Here is a 19,653-nt window from a genome sequence, read left to right as displayed (position 1 = left end):
ACAAGACTGAGAACAGTAGAATATCTGACTGTCTTCAGAGCTTATTAATTTTGTTTATTATTCCTACTGCACTGTTCATGGTGCATATGCCTGTGCTAACTTCAGCAGAAAAGGAGAGGTATCCCCAGTCCTCAACCCAATACTCAGGAACACATGAAAATAACCTGAATTTGAGATCACTTCAGCATCTCCATTCAATGGTTATGTTAAAGGAAGGCAGATTTGGAAGCTGAGCAGCATAGATCAAACAATAGCTATAGTTAAGTTCACTCGCCCTTTTCCAATTCATAAGTGACTCTTTTCCACATTAGCACTCATTCAGAAACATGGCAAACATGGCTCAGTTCTCCATACAGTTTACTGGAATAATAGCTAATTTTAAGGGACCCAGAACTGATTATGTGAGTTCCTATATACCAGGAAAGACCACAGAATTACATTGAATAGCATGCTCTTGCATCAGTATTGCACATTTGTTGTTGAACTAGGGGCTACATTTTCAAATGTGTGGTGTTATAATTACAATTAGATGGTCACAATGAGAACAGGAAATTGTTAACATTGGCCCTGTAATCTTTTTTTGACTGTTAAGTCAAACTTGTCTTATTTGTAGGAATAGAAATGCATATTTTTAGAAAGTCATCTAGATTTGCTTGATGATTTGAAACGATGGAGAAGTAACTGTTTTGTCTGGTCATTTGCTTCTTCAGCATTACTGCAATAGGTGTCACTCCGAGACAGTGATTTAGAGGTGTAATGCCTAAAACCTTGGAGGAAGAGTACACAGAGAAACCACTTCCCTGAGAACACATGTCCCCTTGGAGGTCTTATCTTAGAAATAGGGAAAAACTTCTTCACTTGGAAAATTTGGTGCCTCTTTCTCATTTTTCCAGATGGATATCCCTTTCTTGGCCCTGAGGTTAGCCTCCAGTGTACTTTTATGCCATATACTTAACATTCAGTCCTTGGTTCCTTTCTACACCTCTTCTATACTTTCTCCTTGCAATATAGCTCACTGAGTTTGAGTAAGTCTACAAGTTTCTCAACAAACACCAAAGATGGAACACCTTCAGCCTGTCATGCTGAAATGCATTTTCCAGGCTTCATATCAATCATGTTTTTATCTAAACTCTGACTTTTTTTTATATCTCTTTTTTCAAAAACAGTGACAGCAAGTTTGGACCAGATAGCCATGACATTTTTTCCCAGTGCTAGAGAAAGGGGAAGCTTCCTACACATATATGTAAGAAATGTATCAGTGTCCCTACAAGCAGACAGCCCCACAGGAGTTGGGAGTAACTGCTGTGAGATAAAAATTAGTTGTTTATCTAATAAGATATCCAAGGTCTTCTCCAAGTCATTGTTTTGCAGGACAATCATCTAGTCCATTTGGTCCGTGTTCTTTTTATTTACATTTGACTTCAATAAATAATTTGAGAATTTTCAGAACACACACACACACACACACACACACACACAAAAAAGTGCTGATTCAATAAACTCAGAGGGGCATGATGGGGACACACATATTGCACACGATGAAACTTACACCTGAGACTTGTCTGACATCTTGACTGTATTCCCAGGCAAGCTGCCTTAAGAGTTCTCATACTCTCATAAGGAGCGCTCTGCGCATTGTAGGAAGACAAGCCTTGCTTTTATAATCTCATAGACACAGGGAACTCATACATCATTATAAGAAGAAAAAATTGTTCCCAGTGTTTCTGAAAGAAAATACTTTAGAAAGGCAAAAAGGAAGGAACTGCTTTGGCTCGTTTGGTTCATATGGACACTGCATGAATGTTTCCCTCAAAGTCTTGAGATATTCAGTGGAATTGAATTTTTTTGTGTGACTACATCAGTATTTCAATTCAGATCAACTGCACACATTTGAAGCAAATTTCCTTGGTGTGCCAGTCACCCCACTTGGATTCTTATTTCAAAATAGTCTTGGATCATGTTCTTCATCAACAAAGCTAAAGTATTGGAAGGACTCCTGTGGTGCTCCAGTCACTAATGGGCCTTAAATCTGCAGTTAGTCTGTAGTCAAACCACTGAAAATAAGGATAGTATGGGTCTGGGTACATCAGCAACAACAGCTTTGCTCTACAAATCTGATCTGACTGAGCAAACGGCTTTACAATACTACATAGCTGGTGCACTCCAGCCAGCCTAACATAAGCACATGTTTAAATGCACAGCATTTCTCAAGCAACATCCTTGCTAGCCTTCATGATAATTACTTACTATAGAAACTTTTTTCCATCAATTCTGTTACCAGCCCCAGGCAGGATTCTTAGTTTTCACAAAGGCAGGTTCCCTGCGCTTTGATCTGATCTTTACAGATATCAATTTAGAGTCATCTGCTTGGGCTCTCTAAGAACAAAGCAGAGACCTGATAGAACTTGAGGAATCTGGACCCCTAGATGTTGCTCACTGATTTCTGATGCAGTTTAATCATGGTCCATTGATTCACAACCCACAGAGGAGTATGAAGATCTCATTATTTTCAAGGGATCCAAATCAACCAATCAACCTGCTTTCCTTATCTAGCAGTGGACATCTAAAGCTGAACTATTCCCAGGAGGCTCCTTCTGTAGCCAATGGAGAGAGATGGGCCTCCAAAAATAATTTTGAATGAGACATTAAAAACTCATCTTAGGATAGGATTTGTCCCCCAACAGAGATACCTTTTTTACTACACAAAAAAGACTCAAAGGTAACTATGTTGGATTTATTAATTTTGGTTTTAGATGCAGATGAATCCTAAATGTGAACTGCTTAGAAAGAGATGGAAAATGAAGATTTTTAAGAAGTAGAAAATTGATATTTACATTTTCTACTGAAGCCATTAGAAGTCTCAGCACAACAAAATAAAAATGCCCACAATTATGAAAATTTCCTCAAGGGACAGAACAGGGACAAAATTTGCTGTTTCATGGAAGAATTTAACTGAAATAAAAGTATTGTCCACAGTCAGAATAATATGCATACAATAAAAAATTATCAGTTAAGAGCTCCACTCTCCAGGCTTTTTGTAGAAAAAAAATTTATCTAGCTCTGCTGCTCAGCATCGTCTTAAGCTAAGTTTCACCTTGCTGGAGTCATGTAATATCCGTGAATGCTTTTACCTTTTTCTCTTTCGTGGTGAAGATAAGGCATTTGTCATCAGTTTTCATGGTGGTATATCATCTGTTTCACATCTTATAGATCTTACTTTTGCCTGCACTGCTGCCTTACTTGGCAATAGGAAACTACCTCTATCCCCTTCCTTTTATTCATTTATTCCCATTATGAAGTAAAGAAATGAGGATAATTCATGTCAGTGGACTGGGATTTGTGGATGTCATCACATTTCATTAAAATTGCTATGTCCTGTCACTTGCTCCCCATAATTCTGCAATACAGTTGGTCTGTGAATTGACACACTACTGAAATTAGATGAGAACATTTAAGTTTTCTCCATAGAGGAACATCCCTCTGCTTTATTGTCCCAGCTTAGTGATATGCTTTCCATACTGTACTTAGATATCAGTCCTTTGCAACCAGTATAAATTCTAGGTCTCTCTCTTCCACATATTTCCTTCTTCCTTGATTCTTTGACTTTTGTGCTCCTGTACATCATACAGAAATCAGTAGAGTTTGTACAGCTGCCTATGGCACTTTAAAACCGTACCACTGTGCTTAGCAAACAACTGTGCTTTTGCTAGTTGGTGCTATGGATCACTAAAACAAGATGGATAAAGGCCTTGTGAAAGAAAGTATATAGGCTTTTTGACCAACCTCTTTTTAATGCAATTGTTTTTACAAGACTTCTTTCAAAGATGGGCCTCAGAATGAAGTTTTATCTCCCGGGCATGTGGAAGAAAGGCTTGTAATAGCTCTGAGCCATGCATCACACCTAAATCCTGCTCATACATCTTGCTATTAAAGGCTTGACTGACACTTAATTTCCATCTCTATCTAGCTGTTCCCCTTGGCTCCTTTCTCTTTCCTTTATTTCTTATGACTTTCAGTCCTTTGCTTCCTTTCAGGACTTCCTTCCTAAATTCAATATATTTCTTCCTGATCTACTTCTTATGATGTTATCAGGTTAAAAGTACATTTTTTTCTTATAAGCATTTTATTTAGACCAGAGAACATAAAAATCTTATTTCATTGTTTCAGGTGCTTTTACATTCAGATTACTGTAATTAAGCAATTGAGTTTTTATGTTTGGTTACAAGTTTTTAAAAATAGTTTTTCATATCCCATCTGGTATTGTTCCAAGCTGGCATTTTGTTTCAAGAAAACTATGATTTTGACACAGGTTTCTTTTGCCATGCATCCAGTGACTCCCATTCACAATTTTAAGACAGAATTGCTCCTTGTGCCAGCTTAGGTGAAGCATTCTGTATTCTGCATTCTGCTGCAGTCTTGCATTTTTTGCAGAGCCCTACAACAAAGACAACTCATCCCTTTTCTTTTGCTGATGATCAAACTAGGAATTAATATCAAAGGCTAATCCTTGCCCAAAGAGTGAGTCAACATTTTTTTCTTATTGTTGAGGGTGATTTTGGTTGTTTTTTTTTTCTAAAGAGCAGGGGGGAACATATGGTGCTCCCTGACTTGCTTGGTCCCCAGACATATGGATGCCTTCCAGCCACCCCAGTGGCAGAGTGGGCTGGGAACAGACTTAGTGCCAATGCCATAGGCACACTTGAATGCACAGAGTCCCCTCTGCTATGGGGGGAGCCCTGTGGGGTACCCAGGTCAGCACTTCCAACAAAAAGCAGTCGAGGTGCCCCGCAGAAGACCGCAGAGAAGTGTCCAAATGATTAAATGTGTGGCATATTTGTCACTGTCATCTTTTTAGATTATTGTCCCTAAGCTGAAAGGTTTTGGCAAGCTATGTGCTCAGTGTTAAACTCTGAATCTGAGTAACCAATAATGAACTATTTTCTGTCACCAAAGATTAATTTATAAGCGTAATAATAGTTATATGCTTACTATTAAATATTTCTAAATGGAACATGCACATATGGAACAAAGTCAGTTTTGTGACATCTCTTAACTCTGGTCCAGTTTCATTAACTTTTATTTTCTTCACCTGCTTCCACTGTCATTACTGTCAGCCTTGGGGCAGGCATTTTCGAAACATTCATTTTAATTACAGTACAATAAGAATGAAGCCCCTTGTGATATTTATCAGCAGAATTCTCAAGAAATTTTTAATATATTAAAAATAAATCGTGTTTATAGCACACTGCTTTCCCAACTGTAGCCGACTTTAACTGTTCATATATCATCCATTTACCACCTTTTTAACATTTAAACAGAGCCTAGAATTTATACCCTTTGATGACTCACCAGTCCCTGGTGCTCAGATGTAATCCTCATTCAATAAGGAGTGGAAGTCCTGAGTGAACACAACTTCTGCTGCAGCGCTAGCTGGGGTGGCAGAGCTCAGCAAAGTGGGTTAATAAATTCCAGTATGATCTATTCCTAGCAACAGACATGGTCTCTCCAGAACCAGCCGTGTCTGATCAATACATACACAAGGCCAGATAATGGAGAAAGTGGCACTGCTGGATGCTGAGTGAAAAAGCTCATTGCAAAAGTTTATGGCAGACTTTTAATGGCCTCTTAACGCTTGAGAAATGCAACCTTTATTCAATGAATGATTAACCATTTGCTGGGAGCTTGGGGAAATGGAACAAATTATTTGTAGAACCTGCATGAGTAGGCTTTGGCACAGAGGACCATCTCTGGCAGGCTAACTGTACCTTATTAAAGTAGGAAAACACTTCATAGATCCATTAGCAAGGAAGTGTTCACGGAACAGACTAACTCCTCACTTCTGGGAGCTATTAGCACATAACACTACTGGCCTTTTCCTCTGACATGTGGAAGGGTTGAACATAATAGCCAAATCCTTGGCCTCACAGCTCTGCAGTTGATGTTTTTTGCAATTAAACACATGGGCTGATTCTGCCGTTGTTTGTGGGCTTTAGCTGTAACTGAGATCAGGCCATGGCTTGGCATACCACTGACCTTGTGGGCATCACCAGTATCTCCTTTACTGTTCTGCATGATCCCACTGCTCTGGCACCCACTGTGTGTGCACAGTTGATGTGTTTAGGAGGTGTGAGCAGGTGTGGTAGCAATAGGCTGTAGGTTGCTGAAAGGATTCCCACTATTAAGCCTGTGCCAGCCCAATCTGGCACAGGGGGTGTATGCAAATCCCCCCAGCATGCCTGGAGACAATTGTAACTCCTTGCATGCATGAAACTCAGCTGCTCAGAGTTACTGGCACTGAGATATGTAACTGGTGCAGCTTAAGGGACCCAATTTCAGCAAGGTTATACCGATTTATCCCTCTTTATGATCTGACCATACATATTTATTTAAAATGCTGTCAGAGTCAAGGTATCTTATATGCCTGTGTGGCCTATATTGCCTTTAGGATGAAATAGTGTATCAAGTGACACAAGCCTCAGTACTGGTACACAGAATTTATGTGAGGTGTTGTCTCCCTCAAATGGATGCCTGGCAAGTGAAGCAAGGTGGCTCAGGGATGAAAAAGTTTTTTAGCAACCATAAAATTGTAACACATCATCTTCTCAAGGCCTCATCCTGCCTAGGTGTCTTCAAGTTGGGATGTGAATGAAAGCCTATCCGCGGCAGAGATGCCTCTGCAGGCTGTAGAAAGGCAACAAAGGGGAAGATGCCAGTTAGCCACATAGTCAGAACTTCTTTCTTACACTCCAGGGCTACTCAGTGGTGCCAAATGTAGGATCACAGAATTCACTTAATGTGTATATATACATATACATATATATATATATATATATATATATATATATATATACACACATGAGCAGGTGTCACTGTATTCTGTTTTCCATTCCCCTGCCCACTGCCTTGCCTGTTTAAACAGAGCCTTGCTGGGTCCAGCAAACAGTCATGTACCACGCTGTGTGCTCACACAATAGATTTCTAATCTCAGATGGCCCTTAAGCTTAAACTGCCACAAATATCAACACATGATTTCAGCTAATAGATATCAATTAGAGCCAAGGCCTCAGTTTTTAACTCTGAATCCCTTACTTGCCTGCAAGACCAATTTGTGATAACAGATTGAAATGTGGAGTGCTGTAACCTCCTGGAAAACCCTTGTGCTTATTTGTAAAAGCAATTTTTTAGAAAGGCTCCAGGACTACACACATAGCTGCAACTATGGGAATATGCTGCAAGTAAATAACTTTTCTTAGCTGTTCTAGTTAGGATTCACATAATCAAAACAATTAGGAACACAGTCTGTGGCGATCACTTGTATTCTTTCCATAGAGAGCAAAGCCAGACAGACATTCTCAGAGGCTGATTCATCTTAGGTGTCAAAGGTCCCCTAACAGATCTGCTCTCCAGACAGTTCAGAAAACTGAATACTTTGCTCAATAAAAACACTCCTTGGAAGAGAAAATAAACTACTCTTTCAGGAGCAACTTGGGCTCTCTTCTCCTACAAACCTATACAAGGTCTACTTGTATCACCTCTGCATCTGTGTTCCACATTCCTTTGCACTTTATTCTGTTTCACACCATTAGAAGACTGCTGTAAAGATTACTGCTACCTGTGTTAGAATTGAAATAAAACCAGTGAGAGAGACATCCTCTATGAATCATAGATTTTGAAAAATGCTAACAGAGTAGCATTTGTTTTCAGTTCTTTTTCATTAGCCCACAGACCCACTCTTAAGTCTTAAAAGATGTCCTTTCTTCAGGTCCATTTTGTGGTAACCTGCAGGATACCCAAGTGCTGGCCATGCTACTTGAAGTCAAAAGGAGCTGAAACTTGTAAGAGAGTAATCATATTGAATCTGTATATTAAATTATTTTATCTTTATGGCTGTGGGTTTTTATTATCAGTTTAACCTATTCCAGTTAAAATATTTTTATTGCCTTCTGCTGTAGACAATTATTAGTGTGCAAAGAGCAAGCAATGCATTTTTTCAGATTAAACAGAGAAAGCAGAATGAATCATTGCTTCAGTCTTTTCTTTTCTTTTTTTTTTTTTGAAGGAGAGCCATGAGAGTCATTGATTTAAAGAGTTAAGTAATTGGTGCTTTGAGTTTTGATCTCACACACAGGAAAAAAAAGTTCAAGAGAACAGAAAATTAATCAGAATTGATTCAGAGTGAAAAGGTACAGCAGAACTTCTGAAAAGCCATGTAAAATAAAGGTTAATAAAAAAAAAAATTAGCTTGCCAAACTAAACCATTTTCTGCCTCTGGAAGAAATGAAAAAAAACCAAAAAAACCAAAACCAAAACCAAAAACAAAACAAAACAAAACAAAAAAAAAAAAAAAAAAAAACAAAAAAAAAAAAAAGTACTTTGGTTGGGGTTTTTTTATTGATTTGGTTTTGTAGTCTGGGGTTTTGGGAGTTTTTTTCCCTGATTTTTTTTCCTTATTCATTTGTTTTCCATTTTATTCAGGTTAAAAAGGAGTTGGGCACACTGGATGAAATTTACCTGAGAAACTTCCTTGTGTAGTACAGGTTTTACCTTTGCAAAGTTTGCACTTAAATTAACCTCCAGTAAAAGGTCCAGATTAGTTCATTGTGTCTTTGTTTTATTCACATATGGTTGGATCAGGTACATGAATAACGACAAGCAGGCCAATTTCTAGGATTGAAGGCTCTGGTCTCTGCTGTGCTAGCAATTGCTGACCTTCAAGATGTGCTAAAACAGCACAACATCGGTTTACCAGGCTCCATGAAGATGGACGAAGCATTTCAGCCATATAGATCAACAAACCAAATGCAAATCAAGCATGCCATCAAGTTTTTTACACCTTAGGAAAAAAAAAAAAAAAAAAAAGGAAGGGAGAGAGTGTCAATAGCAGTGGAGTCTCTCCACAAAAGCAGAGTAAGAAATAGTATAGGATAGTTTACACTAGGGAGCAAATTGTATCTTCTTAAGGTGATAAAGGCTTTTTTTTCCCTAGGTTTTTCATTGATCATATTCAATTGAACCAACCAGCTAAGAAATTGGTTGTAAAGATTCAACCTGGCTGTTCTGCTCTTGGCTGCTGAGCTGTGGTGTTACTCACACCTTTGAAGTTAGTTGGATAACACCTTTGTTATCAGAGCTATGCCAAGACTGCATTTGTTACTTTCTTCTTTTCATAACTTTATTTTTGCCTTTGTAACCCAAGACTTAACTCTTTCCTTGGGGGAGTAAACATGGAAGGTGGCTACTGAAAGCTTATCTTCTGTGAGGATGAAATTTTACAATAATGAAATACCCTGCTCCTCCAGTGGCCACCAGTCATGCACCATGACTTATGAAAACACCCCACTCCAGGCAGAGATCAAAGGAACACCAGCACAGAAACTCTGCCACCCCCACAGAATAGCTCCACAGCCATCACTGTGCCAGGGAAAGAGACTAAAATTCAAAATCCTCACTTCTGATAGCAATACACACACATATTTATTTCTGGGAAACAGACAGATGACTATTTCACATGGGAATAGGGAAATATATATTTTTTATTTTTTTAGTAAAGCAGTGAGTTACTAAATATCAACAAAGAAGAGAGCTTGGACCACTGTCTGTAGGTGAATCAACTGATGAGATTGTAAAAACACTGTTTTCAAAGCAGGATACTGGATAAATCCTCTGAGATATGGTGACTGTCCAAAAGATTGAACAGAGAAGACAGGAAATAAATTTTTCAGTGTTTCCGAAGGATAATGTGCTGAAAAACTAACTTTAGGTCTGTCAATTTAATGCTTACCCAGGGCAAAATCTTATGAAAGCAGAAGAGGATGTGCTCAATAAAGAATTAAGGGTGAACAGCATAATTAATACCAGACAACACAGCTTAATGAAAGATTAAACTTTGAATAGGTAGGAGTTGCATTTATGGTGGGATTTCCAGTCTGACAAAATGTGCATTTGTTAAAAGAGCAAAGTTATAAAAGGCCATATGACTTTCTCACACAAAAATAAAGAACTACTCAAACTTCAAAGTCTAGATAAGAAAATAGAGAATTTGCTAGAGAGACTTTAAAAGAAAATACTAAATGAGAATCGTCTTTCAAAAATAACATTTCTGCTAGGGTTTCTTACCCAAATATAGTTCAAGGGAGTTCATGGATTGGGAGGGAAGGAAAGAGAAATTGGTGGTAAAGACTGTGGTTGGCACTGACTGAATGAGAGATAAAGATAGCTCCTAGAGAGAGGTCCAGGCAGCAGGAAAAGCTGGCTTGCCTTCTTTTAATTAAGAAGCTAAGTGCAAAGATCAAACAGCTAGGAACAGGGAATGGGGGCTCAAAGTGGAAAAAAAAAAAAGAATTAATGCTGGCAAGAAATAAACCCACTCTTCTTAATGAGAGCAGATCAGAGAGAGTTCAGATGAAATCCCTAGAATGGTTTGAAATTTGGAAAGTCTTTAATGAGAGACTGAAGAATCTCAGGTGAATTTTCTCATTTCAAGCTTCCATTTCTACCCAGTGACAGTGAAAGTTCTCACCTCTACTAAAAGTGTCAGCACCAGCTGAGTGCCTGCCCATGGCTGCTACTGCTCAGAGCAGGGTCATTGATGGCAGGTTGCTCAGGACAATCCAGGGATATGAGCTCAGCAGCGTCTCTGGGCAACCTGTGACACTGCCTGATAAGCTATTAAAAAAAAAAAAAAAAAAAAAAAAAAAAAAAACCAAAAAAAAGGGTTATGTGCTTAAATAGAATTTTCTGTATTTTAACTTATGCCCATTGTCCTGTTGTTGGGCACCTGAATTAAAGTCCTTCACCCCCCCCACCTCAATATTTACTCACCTGTATGAGATCCCTGTGAGCCTTATAATCTGCAGGCTGAACAGTCACAGCTCTCTCAGTCTGCACTCATATCAAAGATGCTCCTGTCCCCTCACCACCTTCACGGCCCTTTGCTGGACTCACTCCAGTGTGTCCACGTCTTTCTTGTACTGGGGAGCCAAGCACTGGTCCTAACATTCCTGATGTGTCTCACTGTGCTGACCAGAAGGGAATTATCACATCCTTTGACCCATTGGCAATGCTCTTCCTAATGCAGCCCCACGCCAAGATGGAAAAGGATGGGATAAATAGGGGACATAGACAGGAGTCAAGAAAACATATTGGTCTGTCAGAAAGGAAAGAGAAATGATTGCAAAAGAATAAATGTTACACTGAAGCAGCAAATAGCAATAGTATTGTTTCAATTTTTAATTCCAGAGGATGTAGTAGAAAAAGAGGCTATTGAAGCAGTCAAGAGTACTAAAGGAAGAACCCATGGATTACAAGAAAAGGGGAAAGACTGAAGGCAATGAGGAGTAATATTTAGAGAGGAAGTGGAACAGATTTCTGCCAGACAGTTTGTATTCCAGGAGCAAAAATAGAGAAAACAATTATCTGGGAGTGTGAAGGAGTCAATGTGAGTGAGCCACTAGAATCATAGAACCATGGAAGGGTTTGAGTTGGAAGAGACCCAAAAGATCATCAGTTCCAAACACTTGCCATGGGCAGGGACATCTTCCATTAGACCAGGTTGCTCAGAGCTCCAAAGACTGTGATGGAGAGCAGAGTCATGACATGGGCCACAGCAGTAACATCCAGCTCTTGGAACAGATTAAGTCATGTCATGTTACCTTCTCATTTCACATGAATTTCTATTCTTTTGCATAAAGCACAAGAGTCAACATAGCTTGGGTGCTGAGAACTGCTCTAAAGAACCTGGTGGTTAAAATGTTCTCCAAGACAGGAGACAGGGATTTGAATTTCTTGATGCAGAGGCATAAACTGAACACAGATGAATACCATAAAATGTAAGCTATGGATTAACTCCCTTTCTAGTAGCTTATAATATTCTGCCTTAGTGTCTGAGTAGTGGGGCACATACCAAAAAGAAGATACAGTTACACCAAATCCCATGGCATCAAAGGCTTTCTTCAGATATGGAATATTTTTAAAATAAAAGCCGAACAAAACCTGTAAATTGAATGAAGCAGTCCAAATTCTGCACATTAAAAAAAAGAAGAGTCTCAGGAGCAGAAAACTCTAATTTACCAAGTAAATGCTTAAGAAAATTCATTAACAGTTTTATGAAACTTGGTAAGTTTATACTAGGAGTCAGGAAGACATTTTTAAAAGTAGGAATAGATAAACCATTTGAACAATTTTTGGGTACATAACAGATAATCAGGCTTGTAAGTCCTTAAATAAATGCTACATTTCTTCATAGGAAGGTAGTTTCTGATTTAGGCAGACCATAAAATCTTAACAGAGGACTCTTGCTGTCAAGTTATATTGGAATTCAGAATAGCTGATCATAATGGTTCAGTCAGTTTGTTAAAATGAATTTGACTCAGCAAAGAAAAAGCAAGGGGGTTTCCTCTTTCAACTTCCAGATGCATGCAAGTCCCTGCTGGCAGGTTTTTTTTTAATATAAACAAGGAGCTCATCAGTGCAAATTATATTGTAACAACAATTTAAAAACAAAACAAAAACCCCAAAACCTCCTTTTACCGTTATGCACTAATAAAATCTGGCTTTATGCAACAGCACAAAGATAATTTTGTTTGTGTAAGTTGCAACTAGAGAAACTACTTGAGTTTGAAAACCTTTATCAAATGTTTACTCTAACAAGTAGATAGAAAAGATGCCCAGCTATCAGTTCCTAACTCTTGACAAACCTGGAGCTGTTTTCACCAGTTTATTTCATTATAATGCCCTTAAAGAGATGTCATAACATCCCTTTGCTCTCAAACTTAAAGTGTGGGCAGGGTATGTGTGTATGGAGGTGGTAGTTTTGAGATACTGGAAGCTTTCCAACAGGATAAGAACTGCTTTTTCCAGACATCCTGCTAACATCAATTTGTGGATGGATGTAACTTCTTATCATCTCCATTGCAGGGCATGGCTGTCAAAGACACTTCCTGGGCCACTGTTAATATAGATTTGTTTGTTCTGTTCAGAAAGACAGCGGAGGAAAAATTCTGATATTTCTCCATTAAAAGGGCTAGAATAGTTAATGTTGAAATAGGTTGTAGACAGCATTTCAAAAAAGAGATTGAAATGCTGGATAAGGGGAAGCACTTTGAAGACAGCCAAAAGAAAGCAAGAAAGCTTAATGGAAGAGGTTATTCAAGGTGACCTGCCATCACTGTTCCTGAATGTGAAAGTAGCAGGTTAATAAAAAGGTTTTTTCATTGGATAAAAAAACAGAGCCACACAGACTGAATTTCAACTTGTCACAATGGTGACTTCCCCTCCCACTCAACCTTTGGGTTCACTGCTTCAAAAAGACCACCTGCAAGTGTGAGTCCCATTTGAGTACAATACCAGGGTCTGACTACAGCAAAGATATTTCCTTTAAAATATATGTATATGCATGTATATATTGCCCACTTGCAGACTTTTAGCCGCAGTCCTAACATCTACCAAAGGAGGCCAGGTGAGGGATTTCTTGGAGGGAGAGGTAAATTTAATTTCCAAAGAAGAAGTCCAATGACACAGCCAAATCCCGCTTGCTATACAGTACCACTGCATAGGTATGGAAAAGTTTTCCCAGGAATTTTTATCTAAGAAAAGGCTAAACCAGAAAATATTGCCAAATCTCCAGCATTCCCTATGAACATCAGCTAGCTAGCAGAATGAGAGATTTGAGTAATTCTTTGAGCCAAAGACAGCTACAGAGTGTCCCACAAGAGACAGCAAACATTGCAACATCCGTGGCTCAAAAAAACCTTCAGGTGACTCATTATGAAGTTTCCATATTGCAAGGGTAATGGAAAAATATCATGGTATGCCTGCATGCTGAAAAAAATTGCTCTGGAGACTTTTAACTTGGCCTAAGACATACTTGCAAATGCGACAGACACTTTTTCTTCTCTGCGTGGTTTATGAAATGTGCACTGTGAACACTTCTTTTGCATTAGAAGTACCTTGGTCATATATGATGATTTTTAGAAAGCATTGAAAGGTTGTCATCTGCCTCAGAGACAGGGAGACACAAATTAAATTCCACTGGACTAGAGCGACAAAGAAAAGCAGGAAACTAAAGCTAATGTTGGAGTAGTGCTCCCCACTCCTGTAACAGAAGTTGCCATGGTAAAGCAGAGAAAGAGAAAAGACACTACATCTTATCACAAAAGATGTGAAGAGATCAAATACATTTCAGTGTTATTTCAAGCTTTATTTCTTTCTTTCATGTTACGTATTTTTCTAAGAACTTATTTAAAAGATTGTCTACAATGTACATTTTTCGTCTTGAGTGACTATTGAGTACAAGAGTAAAATAATTTCACAAGACTTCCACAAAAACAAACAGAAAACAAACAAACAAACAAAACCCCAGCAACATTTTTCCTTCTCTTCCCCAAAAAACCTCCCTACCTGCTTTTTTAGATTATCTCTGAAATGGTTTTTTTTCTGGGTAAAGAACAGCAAGTAAACACAGATATTACTGCAGTTTCTGCAGTCACTTATGTCTTCTTTTCCAGAGATCATGAAGACTGGGATAATTACATTCTCCGTGAGGCAAAACAATTTATGAAAAAATTTACACATATTCTTATTAAAAATTAAATAGGACTTTCATAATCAGCTGTTTCAAATATGTATGCATGAATAATGACAGCTAGAAACCAGTCTCTGCAGATTGCTCATGAAGACGGTGTGCAGCTGAAGTCAGGGTAAGAAAAGAATCACAATAAAGAGCAGTTTCTTGGAGCTTTTATGAGGGCATTTAGCCTAGGCCAGATAAAAGTGAATATTTCTGCAATATCCTGTAACAAGAGGGAGGGAGAAAACAGATTTAAAATTTATCTTTTACAACAAAAACAAAATTCAAAGTCAAATTCTCAGGGATTAAGTCCACTAGAAAATAAAGTCTTCCCTTTCTTCTAACAGGTTTTAGCTTTTAATTATGTAAAGCCTTCATGAAGGGATGTCTATCTTTTTGTAAATTTAATTCACAAAATGTTCTAATTATCTGCAGACATATTAATAACCCTTTGAACAATATATTAATGTAGTAGGCTGAAATGTGTTTTCAGAACAACAGTAAAACAAGGCTTAAAAATGCACCCATCCATATTTCTTGTACAGCTCATATGTAAATACATTATTGGTACTGTAAATATGGTGAAAAAAACAAAGGATCCAATGCATTGTACTCCTTCAGCTGTCGACAGGTTATAAAACCTGGTAGAACTGTGGACTGCAAAAATAGCCATTTCTGTCCCTCCAGGGAATTGCCTTTATATACACATTGTCATTTCTTTAGTGAATTTGAGTAAATTTTTAATGACAATTTTACTTCTCATAAAACTGAAAAGACAACTCATGGGAAGCCAACAATATTATTTAGATATTGTCTTCAGAATAAAGCCCTGCTGTAAAAATATTAACATAACTGTTGGAGTAGCAAATGATGAAGAAAGTCTCATATCTAGATTTGTGGGAGAAGAGCTGGAAGCAAGGGGCTTTTAAAAGTTTGATTATTTTAAATTCCTTTTTATAAAATGCCAGGTCTCAAAAAAAAAAAAAAAAAAAAAAAGTTATGTCAAACCCATCTCCTGAGGAACAAATAATCTTTGCCAGCTCCTGAACTTGCTTCAAAAGTTTCCAACCCTAGAAGTAAAGGCTCTGCAGACATAATTGTATCAGAATTGAGATTTAGAGATGGGGACCCTTTTCAGAAAGGAACACTGATGCAGTGAGCCTTAAGAGAAGGACATTTGAAAGCAGAGGGCCTGATTTCTCTGATTCAGTAGTGGTGTTTTACTGACAGCCTCCACTGATATGCGTAGTCTTCCTTTTTGTTCATGAAATGTAGTTGGAAGAACACAGTCCACGACTGTAATCATGTTTCAGATTAGGTGTGTGCCATTGCTTGGCCCCCAAACACAGAGTTGGATTGCATTTATTTTAAGATCCCTTCTCATATTGTTTCAAAATTAAACTACGTAAGTTGTCATCATGAAATGTCAAATTCAAAACTAAATTAATACTGACATTGGTCCTAAAAAGAACAAATTCATTATTCTTACCTTGCTCCTCCTTTATTCCAAGTAGTGTGACTCCTGGATAAAAATAAAAAATGCATTAGTACAGTAGAATGTACAATGTGCAATGCAATCACACATTCATGCAAGGAATTATGGTTATCTAGTTGTGTGGCGCTTTCTTGATTATTTGAAGTAGTTTTGAAACTCCACTTAAAATAAAAAGCAAACCCTTCTCCAAGATTCCAGTCCTAGCAAGAAACATCTTTGATTTGAACTCTAAATAAATAACAGGATGTATTGACTCAAGGGATAAACATATCTTGCTTCTGCTGAGAAAACAAAAAAATCTAGAAGTATTTCAAATATCTTCAGATTCTTCAATCCGTAACTTCATACAATTTGAAAGAGTGAGAAGTTTCTTCTGTTCCTGCCAGACTGCCCCTATTCTCATTCAGGATGAGATTCTCAAAGCAAAGGATGATTGAGCTCGAGATCAAGGCAGGGGAGACACATCTGCATATGATGTCTGACAGCCTTGCCAGAGCTAAATCATTAAACTGAGCTATAGCCTGCCTGGACCTCCTCATCTGAGGTCCCTTTATTGATGCTGATATTTCTGCTAAGTAGTTTCTCTATTTTTTTGCCAGGAAAGACAAGCATGTTACTTTCAGTAAAAAGAAAAAACCCAACGACCAAGAAAACAACCAGTTTTAGGAAACAAATTAATAAACTTTTCAACTCAGATTGCACATAGACTAACCAAGTTAAAGCTAAGTTAGCAAATCACATTATTCCTTTAAGCAAATGTAACCATTGGGGATTGCATTCTGGAACCTTCTTATACAAATATTCTTTTCTCAATATTCCCATGTTAAGTAAAAGCCTTTTCTTTGTTCTGGGAAAGCAGCATTTTTAGTGCAACTTGATCCTTCTGAAAGTATATTAAAGAGGGATTGTTTACAAAAACCTGTGACATGCATGCTGGCCTTGTGACTTCAGGGACCTTTGAGCTGTGGCTCTTTTTACTGTGCAACAGTAAACTTCATGACTTGTTCCCTCTTCAACTGGTCACAAACAGCATAAATCAAGCGCTGGTTGAGACTCCAAAGAAACTTTCCCATGGGTCATGCTGCAAGAACTAAACAAAGTGCAAACCCACAAACCATATTTATTCAAAATAGTTTCATCTGTAAATCATATTTCCTCAAAACAAATTTATCCAGCATCTTACTGAGTTCCTGTTCTGCACATGGGAAAGGAAGAGAATGGGGTTTCCTGTCCCACTACACCTGTGTATTCAGGGCATAGTTGCTTTGCACAGCAAATATCTAGAATTATGCATCCACTGAAAGAGCAGAGTCAGCACTCGAGGGAGCATTTCTCATTCTTATGCATCACACTGGATATAATGAAGACATGAGACAGGAAGATGTAATATGTCCCCTTGCCTGCTGGATTCTGGGTTTGCTATGGCTCAGAGAGTTTCAGCAAGACAACGAGTATCACATTAAAGAAGAGGAGGCCTATAAATTTCATATGTTCACAATGTGACCTATCCCCATTTACAGATTAAACATAAGGGTACTTGACAGTGCCACATTTTCATTCAAAAAATTAACAGGGTCTCAGTTACAAGATTGCCATGCATTAGCTTTTAGTCTCTGCAAATCCCTACATACTTGGATATCGGCAAATCTCATGAGACATTGAATAACAAAACGTGCAACTGTTTTAAAGTTATTCTTTTGTAACAACAGAAGTGTTTTACTGATAATTTGTGCTAAAACAGTGAACAAATACTGTCTCAGTTCTAAGTCCTGGCTGAGTAATGATTAAATTAGGAAGAAATTCTTTACTGTGAGGGTGGTGAAGCACTGGAGCAGGTTGCCCAGAGAAGCTGTGGATGCCCCATCCCTGGAAGTGCTGAAGGCCAAGTTGGCTGGAGCTTTGAGCAACCTGGTCTCATGGAAGGTGTCCCTGCCTGTAGCAGGCAGGTTGGAACTAGATGATCTTTAAGGTCCCTTCCACCCCAAACCATTCTGTGATTCCATGATATGATCTTATTTATTGAACTTGTATATTGAAAAGACAACGGTAATTTTCTTATCCTCCTATCCTGAAAGGTTTATCCTTATGTCAAAGGCAGTGCAAAGAGCATTAAAACTTTCTTGATAGCATACAGCTATCAAGACTTGGGGCTTTCTCAAGGGTGCAGTAGCTCACAGACAGAAGTGGAACTTCATTATGTTGTTTTCCCATTAAAAAAGGAAACTACATAGCCACCCAGAGAGTGCCCTGGCATTTATAATCCAAAAGGCAGGAAAAATTACAGTCATGAAGATCCTTTTTGATATAACAGCTTATAAATATTCCTAATAAAACACAAAATGTCTGGAGGGGATTTGAATTAATGAAAACTCATTCCCTATTGCTTAGGGGACAATTGGACAATGTAACTGTTCTCCTGCCCTCTTCCCAGACATACACAATATATTCATCCTCCCTGCCTTTTCTCCATGTTTGTTGTGATATCCATGTCTCTTTCTGAATCCCCTAGCCCCCGGGAAATCAGGGCAGAGCTGCAGCTGCTCTGGAGCTGTGCCCACGCTGATCCGCCAGAGGGCTGCAGTCAAACAATGCAGAGAATGCACCACCCCTCAGAGTGGGCACTGTTTTAGGCTGTCTCCTATGCTAGTCACTGCTTTTCACAAAACACACAGAAATTTAATTATCTCTGAGACTTATAATCCCTTTCAAATTTGGCTAAGATTGGCCAGCAGCTGGGAAATCTTATTACATGCAGACAGACAGCATGATCGTACAAACTTCATTTCTTTAGGAAACCAGGCTAATAGAACTAACAATGAAAAATAGAGTAGGTACATCAACAATAGAGCACAACATTCAGTTTCTGTTAAGTGTGAGGTTGTTGTGACTGTAAAGAGTTCAAACAGGAAAAAAAATACAATAGGGAAAGAGAACAAATATTTCTTCTTTGGTGCCACTGCACAGATGGAATAGGCTCAAAAATTACCTTCAGGTCTTTACTTTGGGAAATTTTTTACCTTCTTTTAGTCTTAGTATATATTCTGACCTGTTTCAGTCAGCTCCCTTGTAATGTAAAATGCCAGGCTGCAGACTACATGACTTGCAAGCCCTGCCTGGAGTTCAGCTCTTTTTTTTTAAATCCCAAAGGAAAGGAGAAGAATCTTGGTATAATCAAAGATACTAAGATTGCTGCCTCCAGCCTATCTTTTGAGAGATTATTTTTCTTTCTTGTACTTGTTACCAATACTAATTTTTTAATTCCTATCCATTATCCATGACATATTCTTTCATATTTTAATCTTTTCCTTCTCTGTTTAGTCTTCAAATCTCATGTTATAACATAAAGGAAAAATAGATCTAGCATTATCCAACAGAAGGCAGGCTCTTTGGGAGCCATTAAGTAAACAACAGAGTAGGACATTTATCACTTCCATACATGGGGTTTTATTGCATTTATGTTGATGCATTCTTTGAATTTATATATTCAAAAACCCCTTCACATAGTCATCTGTTGTTAATACAGTGCCTGGCCTGAGCACACTCATTTGGTGATACCAACACTTGCCCTGTGGAAGAGGGTGTGTGCATCTGG

The 19,653-nt window shown here is 38.2% G+C and overlaps 1 protein-coding gene across 1 annotated transcript in view; it reads right to left on the bottom strand.

Annotated features, from left to right (window-relative positions):
* Window positions 1-14,194: 14,194 nt before the first annotated feature.
* The window catches only part of EPSTI1 (epithelial stromal interaction 1), a 49,253-nt gene continuing 43,794 nt past the window's right edge, over window positions 14,195-19,653 (bottom strand). Inside the window, exons 11-12 of the mRNA XM_041467024.1 lie at window positions 16,056-16,088; window positions 14,195-14,789 (exon numbers count right to left, since the gene is read on the bottom strand). The gene's annotated coding sequence lies outside the window, so the exon portion shown is untranslated. The remainder of the gene's footprint in view (window positions 14,790-16,055; window positions 16,089-19,653) is intronic.

This window comes from Pyrgilauda ruficollis, unplaced genomic scaffold (genome assembly GCF_017590135.1).
Source record: "Pyrgilauda ruficollis isolate IOZ18807 unplaced genomic scaffold, ASM1759013v1 scaffold20, whole genome shotgun sequence".
NCBI lineage: Eukaryota > Metazoa > Chordata > Aves > Passeriformes > Passeridae > Pyrgilauda > Pyrgilauda ruficollis.
This window is presented reverse-complemented; position numbering and strand designations above follow the sequence as displayed.